This window comes from Sapajus apella, unplaced genomic scaffold (genome assembly GCF_009761245.1).
Source record: "Sapajus apella isolate SASKATOON/1434 unplaced genomic scaffold, GSC_monkey_1.0 scaffold99, whole genome shotgun sequence".
Lineage (NCBI taxonomy): Eukaryota > Metazoa > Chordata > Mammalia > Primates > Cebidae > Sapajus > Sapajus apella.
This window is the reverse complement of record NW_022437039.1, coordinates 494,915-508,177: the sequence shown is the minus strand read 5'-3', so window position 1 is coordinate 508,177 and position 13,263 is coordinate 494,915. Positions and strand designations below refer to the sequence as shown.

Sequence of the window (13,263 nt, the reverse complement as noted above, 5' to 3'; positions counted from 1 at the left end):
TGCCAAGAACACTGATATCCTCCATCAGTAATTGCCTAGGAGCCCCATGTCCTCGGCCGAAAGCGGCCATGGAGCAAAACTGCAGGAAGGGCCACCAAGACGTCTCCAGCACCCACAGGTGCATCCGCCATCCCCCACCACTGCCAGGTGCTGGGAATTCAGAATCTGGGGGACACAGAACGGACTGCGTTTCAGTTACCAGAAGGGTTTCCTGGTACCCTCATGATGCCCACAGGTGCTCTACTTGCACCCCAGGTAAGAAAGTCAAAAACAATCCTACTTCCTAGTGCCCTCTCTCCTTGGCTAGACCCTGTCCTGATGCCCCAAGTCCACAGGGGCCTCCTCCTTCTCCGAAGGCACTGCTTCAAGACCAAGGAGTCACACTGCACTTGGAGAAGTCACCCTCTCCTCTCAATGGCTTGAGAGGTGCCCTGGCCTCTGCCCACGACCTCAGGAGCAGACTCCCAATGTTCAGCCAGCCACAGCCATATTGCCCTGCCCTCCCTTCTATTCCTTCCTGCCCACAGGTCCTCCCTGCCAGTCCCTACCTACACTCTGAGCCCCCAAGGTGCTCCCAGACCCTGCAGGAATCTCAGGTATTCTGAGACCGCTCTCCTACCATTTGCTTCAGTTTCTCAGCTGTGACCTGAAGATTCTCCCATCTCCCTCAGGGTGGCTGGGAACACCGCATGAGACGCTGCTACCAAAGGCCGCCCCCACCCCTGGTGCAGCTCCTTAGTCTCTTTCTCTCTGGCCCAAGCACCCGTCTGACATTTTCAATCTTTTCTTTTGCACAAGCTCCCCTCTGACAGGCTGCCCATACCCTGTGGGCACCCATCTTGGGCAGGCCTCCTTGCCACCTCCTTTCCAGGCAACAGAACCACTTAGAGCAACACCTGCTGCCACCTTTCTGCTCTGCTCCTGCCATTCAAACACTTATTCCTCACTCACCCCCCTTTCTGCCCCAGCACACTGATGAAGGTGCATCAACAGCCGCCCCTCTCCAAAATCCAGAGGCCCTCCCCAGGAATCCCTGCCCCAAACTCCACACCAACAGCTGCCCCTCTCCAAAATCCAGAGGTCCTCCCCAGGAATCCCTGCCCCAAACTCCAAGCAGCTCACATCTCAGTGGCTCTCCCTCGTGGGCCACCTTCTCCCTCTTCCTATCAAAGCACCGCCCCAGTCCTGCCCGTTAGCACAACAGGCTTCTGCTCAAGAGAAGCGCAAGGGAGACTAGCACGCACTCCTCCATGCCACAATAATGAAAGACCACTTGCAGCTGCAAGGTTTACTGGCTTGAAAAATCCAACACTCATGAACTCCATGCTCCTGTCTTTTGGGTGGAGCAGGGGAGAAAAGGAAAAACACAATAGTGACAGATACAGGCCACTGTCTTGCACGAGTGAAATGGGCTCAAGGGCTAAAAGCAGAGGACGTCAGCAGTTAACATTGCGCATGGCTTGTCTCTCAAACCACAGCTGCCCACGGGAGAGCAAGCCATCTCCACAGCAGCCCTAGCTTCTTCCAAAGCATCAGAGTAGCAGGAAAATGAACCCTTTACTGAGTGACAAGAAACCAACACTCACCACTCTATTTCCAAACAGCCTCTCTCTGAAGACCATTATGTGCCCACAGAGTGGCCATGACTTGGTGCACATCTCTTCAAGGGTAGGCGAGTGACACTGGGGGATTCTGTTTTTACGACACTCTAGAACTGGCCAAACAAATCACTGGTACTGGCACCCAGACTGGTGAAGGGGGAGCTGAGAAGCATGATGGCAATGTGCTGTATCTTGTTTCCCAGTTGTCAAAACCTATGGATCTGCTGGGTGAAGCTGTGCATTTGGCTGCGGGTTAATTACACCTCAGATAACAACAGTAATAGCCACAGGTGTTCTGGCAAGGTCCCGGGTCCCAACTCAAGTCTTCCCTAGGTTGAATGTTCTGTCATTCCTTATATTTCAAACCAAGAATCCATTTGGTCATTAATTTATCAAAACTGCACTGAAATCTCAGGCCCTACCCTAGGTATCAGGGTCTGAGTAGTGAGCACAGTCAGACTCTCTGATTATATGAGGAGGGACATATCGGGGTGTCATGATGCTTTCCAGCACTGTTACCTAAACACGCACAAAAATTGCTGCTTTTGCTAGAGGAATCTCACGGCAAACAGGAAAGCACCATCACCCGGGCTGAGCAGGGATGTTCTTCCTCCACAGGGGTCACAGGGAAGAAGGCAGAGATGAAGGCAGGGAATCCATTCCTCTGTGTCCTCCTCGAAACGGCACCCAAGACACACAGGGTTCCCCCAGTGAGGAAGCCGACTGATATTGCTGTACAAACCCTTGTCTGCCCTAGGGGACAGCACCTTCCTGCTCTCGGGCTAGGGCTGGCCTGTGGGAGAGCAGCGGGAAAGACAGCTCGCCTTTTGTGGCTCTACTGGGTGTCAGAAGTGGAGATGTCAAGGACGAAGAGGGGAAGAGGAAGAACAGAGACAAGACCATGACCCAAGAAAACAGAACACTACACCGGGGACCAGAAGATGTGGTGCCAACACCGGACCTCATGGCTGCCTCTCTTGCTTCAGATGGGTTTCCTTTTTCAGGAATAGAAAATGAGGTTGCGGATGCGCCTTCACTCCCAGCTCTCACATTCCCACTGAAAGAGCGGCTCAAGACAACTGAGGTATGGGCTGGAAGGGGCCAAGAGGGTGGCCACCAGAGCAGCACCTTTGTCCCGGTGACGCTTTCAGCTGGGATCGTGGCAGGCAATCAACTGATAGGTTGTGCCTGGAATATTGTTCCTAACTCAGATTGAGTGAGTGGGTCAATTGGTTCGGTTTAAAAACAAAACAACACAAAACTACCTGTAAATAATACCAGGTTTGGGGGGAGCTGGGAATCAAATGACAGTAAAATGTATTTACTTAAACAGCATTCTTGACTAACACCCAAGACTGGACCCTGTCTAAGGCTCAACCAAGAACTTGCTGTCCTTGGACAGAGAACTTAAGGCTACAGGAAACCTTCTGTACCGCCTAGGAGGCAGTGGGCGAGACGGACAGGGCAGCTCCTCAGTTTAAAAGGAAAAAGCCCAGCAAGAGGGGGTCGGGTTTCAGAGCACCTCCTACCCCAGCTTGCCCCTGCCTGGCTTCTTCACTTTCCATCACCATCCGCTGGGTTTTGCTGCTTTTTTGCTTTTTACTCTCTGCTTCTCTGGGTTTGCATTTAAGATCCTCTGGAGTCCAGGCCCGGTGTCTCATGCCTGTAATCTCAGCACTCTGGGAGGCCAAGGTGGGTGGAATGCTTGAGTAGGAACCTGTCTCTACTAAAAATATAAAAATTAGCTGGGCATGGTGGCAGGCGCTTGTTATTCCAGCTACTTGGGAGACTGAAGCAGGAGAATCGCTCGAACTCAGGAGGTGGTGGTTACAGTGAGCCAAGATTGCACCAATGCACTCCAACCTGGACAACAAGAGTGAGATGCTGTCTCAAAAAATAAAAATAAAAAGTAATTCAAATTTCTGCCTGAATCTACAAGGGCAATTGTGGCAGATATTCCATTCTATACCACTCATTTCAGTATTATTGAAGCTTTTCTTGCAATGACCTTGGATTGTTTTTATTGCCAGAAAAATTGAAGATGCTGTATGTGAAAATTATGAACATAAACACATACACACAGATTTTCTTTTAAGAGATAAGATCTCACTATGTTGCTGAAGCTGGTCTCGAACTCCTGGGCTCAAGGGATCCTTCCCCCTCAGCCTCCCAAAGAACTAGGATTACAGGCACATGCCACCATGTCAAGGCTGAATTTGTTTTTTTAAAGTAGAAACCAGGTCTCCCTATGTCGCTCAGGCTGGTCTCCAACTCGTGGGCTCAAAGGATCCTCCCACCTCAGCCTCCCAAGTAGCTGGGATTACAGGTCTTGGCCACCACACCCAGGCCAGCTTGCATTTTTTTTTAAGACAGGGTCTCACTGTGTCACCCAGGCTTGAGTGCACTGGCAGGATCTCGGCTCACTGCAACCTCTACCTCCTCAGCTCAAGCAATCTTCCTGCCTCAACCCCTCCAAGTAGCTGGGATTACAGGCATGAGTCACCACACCCGGCTAATTTTTGTATTTTTTGTAGAGACAGGGTTTCATCATGTTGACCAGGCTGGTCTTGAACTCCTGAGCTCAAATGATCCACCCACCTTGACCTCCCAAAGTGTGAGGACTACAGGTGTGAGCCACGGCGCCAGGTCTCGGCTTGCATTTTTATATTAAAATAACCTCACAGGCTGTTTTTAGTGGGTATTTAATAGAGTCTTTTCAAATTATGAGTAAAATTATCACCCATTTTGCCCTAAAAGAGACTCAGTGCTGAACTTTAAACTCTGTGCCTTGGACTAGCATTGCATTTTGTGCACTCATGCCAGAAAGAAATGTTCTAAACAGAGTCAAAGCTGCAAAGAAACAAAGGAGGTGGCTGTGGACAGGGAGGCGGAGTAGCCTCGCAAAAATACTTTAATGCATTCCTGTGTAACCATTAAAGAGTAATTTATATGGCTATATAAAATCCAATCTTAAAAAATATTTAGAAATTTTAAAACAACAATTTAAAAAAAAAAACATTTAAAAAGAGCATTTTCGGCTGGGTGTGGAGGCTCAGGCCTGTAATCCCAGCACTTGGGAAGGCCGAGGCAGGTGGATCACTTGAGGTCAAGAGTTCCAAACCAGCCTGACCAATATGATGAAATACTGTCTCCAATAAAATTACACAAATTGGCTGGCCACAACAGCTTACACTTGTAATCCCAGCACTTTGAGACGCCAAGGCGGGTGGATCACAAGGTCAGGAGTTCAAGACTAGCCTGGCCAAACGGTGAAACCCTGTCTCTACTGAAAATACAGAAAAAATGGCCGGGTGTGGTGGTTCACACCCGTAATCCCAGCTACTCAGGAGGCTGAGGTAAGAGAATTGCTTGAACCTGGGAGGTGAAGGTTGCAGTGAGCCGAGATTGTGCCACTGCCCTCCAGTCTGGGTGACAGAGCAAGACTCGGTCCCCCGAAAAAAAGAGTCGCCCCATTGCACTCTACCCTGGGCGACAGAGTGAGACTCTGTTTCAAAAAATACACATATAAATATGCACAAAAATTAGCTGTAGCCGGCTGGGCGCGGTGGCTCACGCCTATAATCCTAGCACTTTGGGAGGCCGAGGTGGGTGGATCACCTGAGGTCAGGAGTTCAAGACCTGCCTGGTCACTATGGTTAAACCCCATCTTTAAAAAAAAAAAAGAGAGAAAAAAAAATTAGCTGAAGCTGAGCATGGTGGCGTGTGCCTGTAATCCCAGCTACTTGGGAGGCTGAGGCAGGAGACTTGCTTGAACCCGGGAGGCAGAGGTTGCAGTGAGCCAAGATCACGCCATCGCACTCCAGCCTGGGCGAAAGAGCGAGACTCCGTCTAAACAACAACAAAAAGAGCATTTTCCTTTTCTTGAGAAGTTGAGTCCTCCTTTCAAGCCTTTGTTTTAAAATTGTCAAAGTAACCCATGTTCACAGAAAAGAATGCATGTGCAAAAATGAAGAATCCTATATGTACCCCATCCCTAGAATAATTGCTATTAGTGGTTTCTTCTGCTTCCAACAAGAAAAATATTTTTCTTAATGGGAGAGGGCTTGCCTGCTAAGGGGCCCACAGGTCTTCTGGGGTTGGGGATGTACAAGTTATGTTCACACCATGTCAACTTGTCAAGCAATGTGTTTTTCTGTGTGTATATGTCAATGAAAAGGTTAAAAATGGGAGGCCAGAGGAGATGCAAAGTAATCTGAATCTAAGTATAAAGAAAAGGGCAGCAAATGACAGACGAGTAAGGCATTCTGAATGTAACAGATTCTGGAAAGAATAATCTCTTAACAGTTTACAACAGGAGTCAGAATGAGCCATCTTCCATAAAGAAACAAGTTTGGAAAAGCATCCAACAGCACTCGCATGAATGCCAAGGGAATGAGGGAAATATTGCTGCATTAACATTTTCCATAAAAGAATCCTTTTCGGTACCTAAGGGAAAATTACCCTTATTTTATAAAATGAAATTACTTTCTTCAATAGTTATTTTCAAGATGGGCCCCAATGTCAATACTCTGCTGGCCAAATCGATCCTATTTCAGGAATACAGTAAACAAAAAGAGACAAATACCATTTGTTTTTTAATAACACTAACTACATAACAAAAAATAGCACTGAAAGTTTTTTTTTTTTTTTTTTTTTTTTGGAGACAAGGTCTGGCTCTATTACCCAGCCTGGAGTACAGTGGCATGATCTCAACTCACTACAGCCTCCACCTCCCCTGCTCAAGCCATCCTCCCACCTCAGCTTCCGAAGTAGCTGGGACTACAGGTGCGCACCATCATGCCTGGCTAATTTCTCTATCTTTCGTAGAGACTGGGTTTTGCTATGTTGCCCAGGCAGCTCTCGAACTTGTGACCTCTAGTGATCCGCCCACCTTGGTCTCCCAAAGTGCTGAGCCACTGTGCCCGGCCAAGACTATTTTTAACACGGTTTGTTAAAGATTAGAAAATATCTTTCTTTTGTCTTTTTGTGGAAGCAAAGAGAACTAAGACTTTCTCAGAGATTTGTTCTGCATGTCCGTCCACAACCACCTCCTCTTCATTGCAACTTTAAATCTGTGCTTAGAATGTTTATTTCTGGCTTCAATGCACAAAATACATGCTATTCCAAGTGTATGGGGGTTTAAGAGTCCATTTTAGGGCAAAATGGATAATAATTTCACTCATAACTTGAAGAACATTGGAACATCTCTAAGCTGTTGTACTCACAGCCAATTCTCGAAACGGCTTCTCGGAATGGCCCCTTCTAGCTACCGGCCCCTGGCTGAGACAGAGATGGGGAATCCCATCTGAGTTGCTGACAAGGTGGGACTAGGGAGTGGCCTTTACTTGCTTCCTCTCTACCTGACGGTCTCAGCTTAGAGCTGTGGCCATCTTGGGGTGACTAGCACTGCTCTGCCCACATCCACAGTGGGGCATTCTGGCTCCCTTAAGCACCACTGTCTATGGACAAGGACCCCAAACCACTTCCTGCAGAAACCCCTGGCTCCCCCAGTTCAGACCTCCTTCCTATCATTCCCACAAGCACTACACAAATGCCTTAGGGTTGGTAGCAGAATGTTAATCCCATTATATGCGCGACTGGTTTTCAAACATAGGTCTCTCTTTAATCAGCAGTGTATTTGGGCTTTAGATAAGCGCTGAACTGTCCTGCCAGCCTCCTATCAGAGGTTATGCTACAAAGAATGATATAGAGCCTGGCAAACTGGCTCACTCCTGTAACACCAACAACTCAGGAGGCTGAGGTTGGAGGATGGCTTAAGGCCATGAGTTTGAGACCAGCCTGGGCAATATAGCAAGACCCCATCTCTAAACAAACAAACATACATATATACATACATACATACACAACAAAAGAGTGATATGTAGGGAAGGAGGCCTGACCCTGGATCATTCTTTGCACTTCAAGGCACTTATAACTATTTGCTGAATCAAATTTGGCATTTGAACTTAGCCAGAAAGAGACCCAGAACTTCCGGCATCTTTCTGCAGATTAGTATTTTACTTGAAAGCACTTTACACAGACACAGGCAGAACCAGCTTTGACGCAGGGTCCACATCCCAGCCTTGGTTTCTGCAAACCGGAAAAGATGTGTAAAAGCTATGAGGGCGGGCTGGGTGTAGTGGCTCACACCTGTAATCCCAGAACTTCGGGAGGCTGAGGCAGCAGATCACTTAGGGTCAGGAATTCAAGACCAGCCTGGCCAACATGGCAAAACCCCGTCTCCACCAAAAATACAAGAACAATTAGCTGGCCCTGGTGGCATGTGCCTGTAGTCCCAGCTACTCAGGAGACTGAGGCAGTAGAATCACTTGAACTCAGGAGGCAGAGGTTGCAGTAAACCGAGATTGCACCACTGCATTCCAGCCTGGGTGACAGAGTGAGACCCTATTTAAAAAAAAAAAAAAAAAGCTATGAGGGCTTTGTGGATTCCTTCCAGAAAGAGATGGATAGGGGAGAGAATGGAGATGACACAGATGTGAAGGAGCCGCCATTTAAGGAAACACAGTGTCTGATAAGCAGCCGGCTTTCTATTCAGGTGACAGTTGTCACCAAGCAAATGGGATCTCTGGGCTATTTCAGCAGTGCAAAGTCATGTACTGCCCTACCTCAGAAGGCTGAAGACGCTTCTATGCATCTGCCAGCCCGTGGATGCAACGTGACCATTCTAGATTCTGTATCCACCTGGTCTAACTGCCGCTGCTAACAGGTACACCACAGTCTCCAGTCACCAGCACCGTTAGCAATGACACGGCATGACCCCTCCTGGTCTCCTTTAAGGTGTACGTATCTTTCACCCCTCAAATCTCCTCACACCCAGAAACTTTATTCCATTCTAGTCAGAAGTGTGCCGTTGCTAAGCAACCCAGACAAGTCACATCTAAAGATACTCTCCATACTGTTCCAGAGTGGGGCTGGTCAAAAGCAAACACTGACAAAGCCACTTCAAGTTACAACCGGGAGAGGCTAAAGATAGGACATATACAGACCTTTCAAAAAGTTATCTGTGTTTTATTCTGGCATGCTGACACCAGACCATTCCTTGACTTTGGTACTCGGAGTTTAAACCATTGTCACAGAAACCCAGCGTGTCTGCAAACTCAGTGAGATGCAACTCCAGCAAACCACAGCCCAACTATGCATGCCTCATTCTCCAAGGGCAGATCTACACATTAATGTAGAAAATCCTACAAGGAGGGAGATGAAGACCAGCCTTAAGTGCTGTGATGAACCTGTTTGTATGGAAGGTTCTGGGACTTATACTGCAGTCTCCCTCGAGTTTCTTCGGGACTTTAATCTCATCTTCTCTAACTGAGCTTAAAAGAGTTCACTGATATGTGAGTATTGATTTGTTTTTGCTCCAGATCCTTTTTAATTCAATGATGTTAAAGATTCCCCCTTCCCTGCCTCTGAACACTGACCCCGTACATCATAGTAATTCCACATCACAGTGCTACAAAGGCTGCTGCATTTCTAGAGCCGACCTTTGGAGTCACATGACTTTCATGGCTCACTCAGTTAAGCATTAACTGAGAATTTTATGCCTTCAGTGCCCTGGTAAAAGGAAAACATCTGTAAACAGCAATGTTCTCTCCAGTTCTGACACCTCTGATTACCACTCCAGATACCAAAACGAAGGACTCTGTTGGGCTGTTAACCTTTTAAGACAAATGAGTGACACAAAAGTGTTCAGCTCAAGCACTTGATAGAGAAAAACAGACCCACGAAATGGCCAATATCCACATTTACTGCAGCGTACCTCTTGCCTGATGTCCAGACCTTGAGTCCAGTCTCCACATGGGCAGATTTGTGAGTGGTCGCCCAGAGAAGGCCCACAGCTTCCCCCCAAATTTTCCTAGCAAGACAAACCACAGAAAGCTACAGATTTCCTCTACTCCCTGGGAAGTACCCAATCTGGAGAAGAAAGTCGTAGTTGGGGGTGTGGGGTCTGTATGGGAGTATGTCTATAAATGGCCAGAAACTTTAGGAATGAATTTGTCTTAACACCAAAAGCTGGGAGCGTAAGACTGGGGGAGACCTAGACGAAACCCCTGGCTTTCATGCGTTCACAGAAGGCCAAACAAGTCGAAAGTAACTCCAATCAGTGCAACAAGTACCAAAACAGGTCAGGACCAGGCCAGGCGAGAGCCGGGCGAAGGCGCAAATCGCTGACTCGACTGAAAAGGCCTGACCCCTCACCTCGCGCGATACCCCACAGGTACTCATGAGGACCACCCTCTAGTTGCAAATTGTCCCGACCCCTCATCTCGGGGTCGGGCACAGACGCAACGCTCAGGCAGAAGGCCCGACTCCCACCCAGCACTGAGAGCCATGACCTCCTCACCCACGTACCCGGCCAGCGTCCACTCCCCGCCGCCGCACCCGAAACCTGCTCCCGGGAGGGCTGCGCGCCCGCGGCTTGCGGTGCGGCCAGGCCTGCGTCGCGGGCGCACTCGTTCCCGGGGTGGGGGGGTCGCCAACCCCTCTAACTCCGGCGCGGCCTCACCGCCCACCCCGCCCCTTCGGCGACCCAGCTACAGGTCCGAGCACCGGCGGCCGCCGCGCGCAGCCTCACCTCGTGGGGGAGCCGGCGGCCGCTGAGGGTGTCGTAGGGCTCAGCGCATCCTGGAGACGCAGGGAGCCAGGAAGTGGGGCCGCGAGGAGCCCGCAACGAGTTATGTAACCGGCAGGGGCCGCAGCCGGGACGGAGGCGGCGGCCCGCGGCACTTCCGCCTCCCGCTCCCGGCCGGCGGCTCAGCCCGGAAGCCCATTGGCCACCGCCCCCCCGTGGCCCCGCCCCACTGAGGCCACCGCCGCCGCCATCTTGGGAGCGGGCAGGCCCCGTGCGAAGCCAGCCTGGGGATCTTGTCTGCAGGGCAATGGCGAGGGCCGGTGGAGAGGGCGGGTTTCTTCCGTGTCTCGCGCTCCGGGGGTTCGCCGAGGCGTGGCGGGCCAGACCCCTAGGCTCCCCAGCCTAGCGTATGCGGACGCTGGTGGCGCAGCTTCCGGGCGAGAGTCCTGAGGCCCTGCTGAGCGGCCCCCGCATAGACCCTGGCAGGCGCAACCGAAGCTCGTGAGGGCATGCAGCGCCGGGCCTGGCAGAAAACTGAAAGCAGCGGCACGAGGCTGGCTCCCAGCCGACCACCCGGGCTGGCGGGCAGCACCACCCCGCGACGGCACTGGCATCTCAGCTGACGGCGGGGATTCTGGCAGAAAGGCAGTTTATGGCATTCCCGGTGTAAAGCAGGCAACTTCAGCTGTCCTCCCGTTGCAGGGGTTCTATAATGCAAGATCTAACAGGGTCTTGCTCTGTCTCCCAGGCTGGAGTGCAGTGGCACAGTCTCGGCTCAGGCAACCTCGAACTCCTGGCCTCAAGCAATTCTCCCGCCTCATTTTCCCAAGTAGCTGAGACTACAGGTGTGACCCACCATGCCTAGCTAATTAAAAAATATATTTTTTTGTACAGATTAGAATGCCATTATGTTGCCCAGGCTGGTCTTGAACCCCTGGCCTCAACTGAGCTGCCCACCTGGGCCTCCTAAAATGCTGGGATTACTGCCCTGAGCCACCACACCCAGCCTGGGCTCTATATTTCATTTCTGAGCTTTCCAGAATACAATTTGAAGAGAACTGGTTGTAAAATTGGAGTCTTGGCTGGGCTCAGTGGCTCACGCCTGTTAATCTCAGCACTTTGGGATGCCGAGGCGGGTGGATCACCTGAGGTCAGGAGTTTGAAACCAGTCTGGCCAACATGATGAAATCCTGTCTCTACTAAAAATACAAAAAAGGCCGGGCGCGGTGGCTCAAGCCTGTAATCCCAGTACTTTGGGAGGCCGAGGGGGGGTGGATCACGAGGTCAAGAGATCGAGACCATCCTGGTCAACATGGTGAAACCCCGTCTCTACTAAAGATACAAAACATTAGCTGGGCATGGTGGCGCGTGCCTGTAATCTCAGCTACTCAGGAGGTTGAGGCAGGAGAATTGCCTGAACCCAGGAGGCGGAGGTTGCGGTGAGCCGAGATCGCGCCATTGCACTCCGGCCTGGGTAACAAGAGTGAAACTCCGTCTCAAAAAAAAAAAAAAAAAAAAAAAAAAAAAAAAAAAAGTAGCTGGGCATGGTGGCATGCGCCCATAATCCCAGTTACTCCAGAGGCTGAGGCGGGAGAATCGCTTGCACCTGGGAGGTGGAGGTTGCACTGAGCAGAGACTGAGCCACTGCACTCCAGCCTGGGCTAAAAGAGTGATTCAGTCTGCAGGGTAGGGAAATTAGAGTCTGTGTGTCAGAGAGTAATTGTCCCCTAGTATCCATTTCCAATTCCCCCATTTCTCCTTTAAAAAAATAACGGCTTTATCATATCTTATACAAATAACAGAATCCCACCCGCTTCAGCAGGCAGATCACTCTCAAGCTAGGCTTTTATTTCTCAGCCTCTCCTGCAGCAGGATCAGGCTATGTGCCAAAGTTTTCACCAGTGGACAAGAGTGAGCAGGATGTTGGCAACTTTTGTGTCATGTGCTTAAAAGAAAATTGCTAAATTGTTAACAATTGGTGTAGCTACGTGAAGAGTACGCAGATATCCACTGCATTATTTTTATTTATTTTTATTTTTTGAGATGGAGTCTCACTCTGTTGCCCAGGCTGGAGTGTGCAGTGGCGTGATCTCGGCTCACTCTAACCTCTGCCTCCTGGGTTCAAGCAGTTCTCTGCCTCAGCCTCCAAAGTAGCTTGAATTACAGGCACTCGCCACCATGCCCAGCTAATTTTTGTATTTTTAGTAGAGACAGGGTTTCACCATGTTGGCCAGACTGGTTTTGAATTCCTGACCTTGTGATCCACCTGCCTCAGCATCCCACAGTGCTGGATTACAGGTGTGCACCACCGTGCCCAGCCTCATTTTTCTTTCAAATATTCAGGAGGTTTGAAATTTTCAAAATAAAAATGTGGGGTTTAAAAAAAAAATTACTTGGTCTGTACTTCCTCTCCCCTTTCCCACTGGCTAGAAGATGGATGCAGTGGTGAGCCCCATCAATCATAAGGAAAGGCAAAGCTTAGGTGACTGCTACTCAGTGTAGTCTGCCATCCAGGAGCATGGGCACCCCTTGGGAGACTGCTAAAAATGCAGAATGTCAGGCCTCAGCCAAACCGAGTCAGAATGGGCATTTAATTCAAAATGAACATTTAATTCAGAATCTGCATTCAACAAGACCCCCTGTGAATAACAAGCACAGTAGAGTCTGAAAAACACTCCCTAAGTAACAACAGAGTAACAACATTCTGTTGTTTCCAGGGTTCTATATATAGCACTATTAAGATGAACTGGCAAACAGAAGGGCATGTACAACCCTTCAAACTAGGTGGCTAGTGCCTGTAATCCTAGCACTTTGGGAGGCTGAGGCGGGCAGGTCACTTGAGTTAACAGTTCAAGACCAGCCTGGCTAACATGGTGAAATCCCATCTCTACTAAAAATGCAAAAAAACAAAAATAAAAAAAATTAGCTGGGCATGGTGAAGCATTCCTGTAATCCCACTTATCTTGGGAAGCTGAGACATGAGAATGGCTTGAATCTGGGAAGTCAAGGTTGCGACCAGCCAAGATAGCACCACTGCACTCCAACCTGGGCAACAAAGGGACACTGTCTCAA

General features: G+C 49.6%; 1 protein-coding gene across 9 annotated transcripts in view; it reads right to left on the bottom strand.

Moving 5' to 3' along the window:
• Positions 1-13,263, bottom strand: part of NAA60 (N-alpha-acetyltransferase 60, NatF catalytic subunit) — a 46,208-nt gene that overhangs the window by 21,411 nt on the left and 11,534 nt on the right. For 2 of the 9 annotated variants that reach the window (XM_032257952.1, XM_032257951.1), the window contains exon 1: positions 10,195-10,386. The exons of 6 other annotated variants lie outside the window; for them this stretch is intronic. The gene's annotated coding sequence lies outside the window, so the exon portion shown is untranslated. Of the gene's footprint in view, positions 1-10,001; positions 10,021-10,194; positions 10,387-13,263 lie in introns of those variants that run through there. One more of the 9 variants, XM_032257958.1, reaches the window with a different exon arrangement.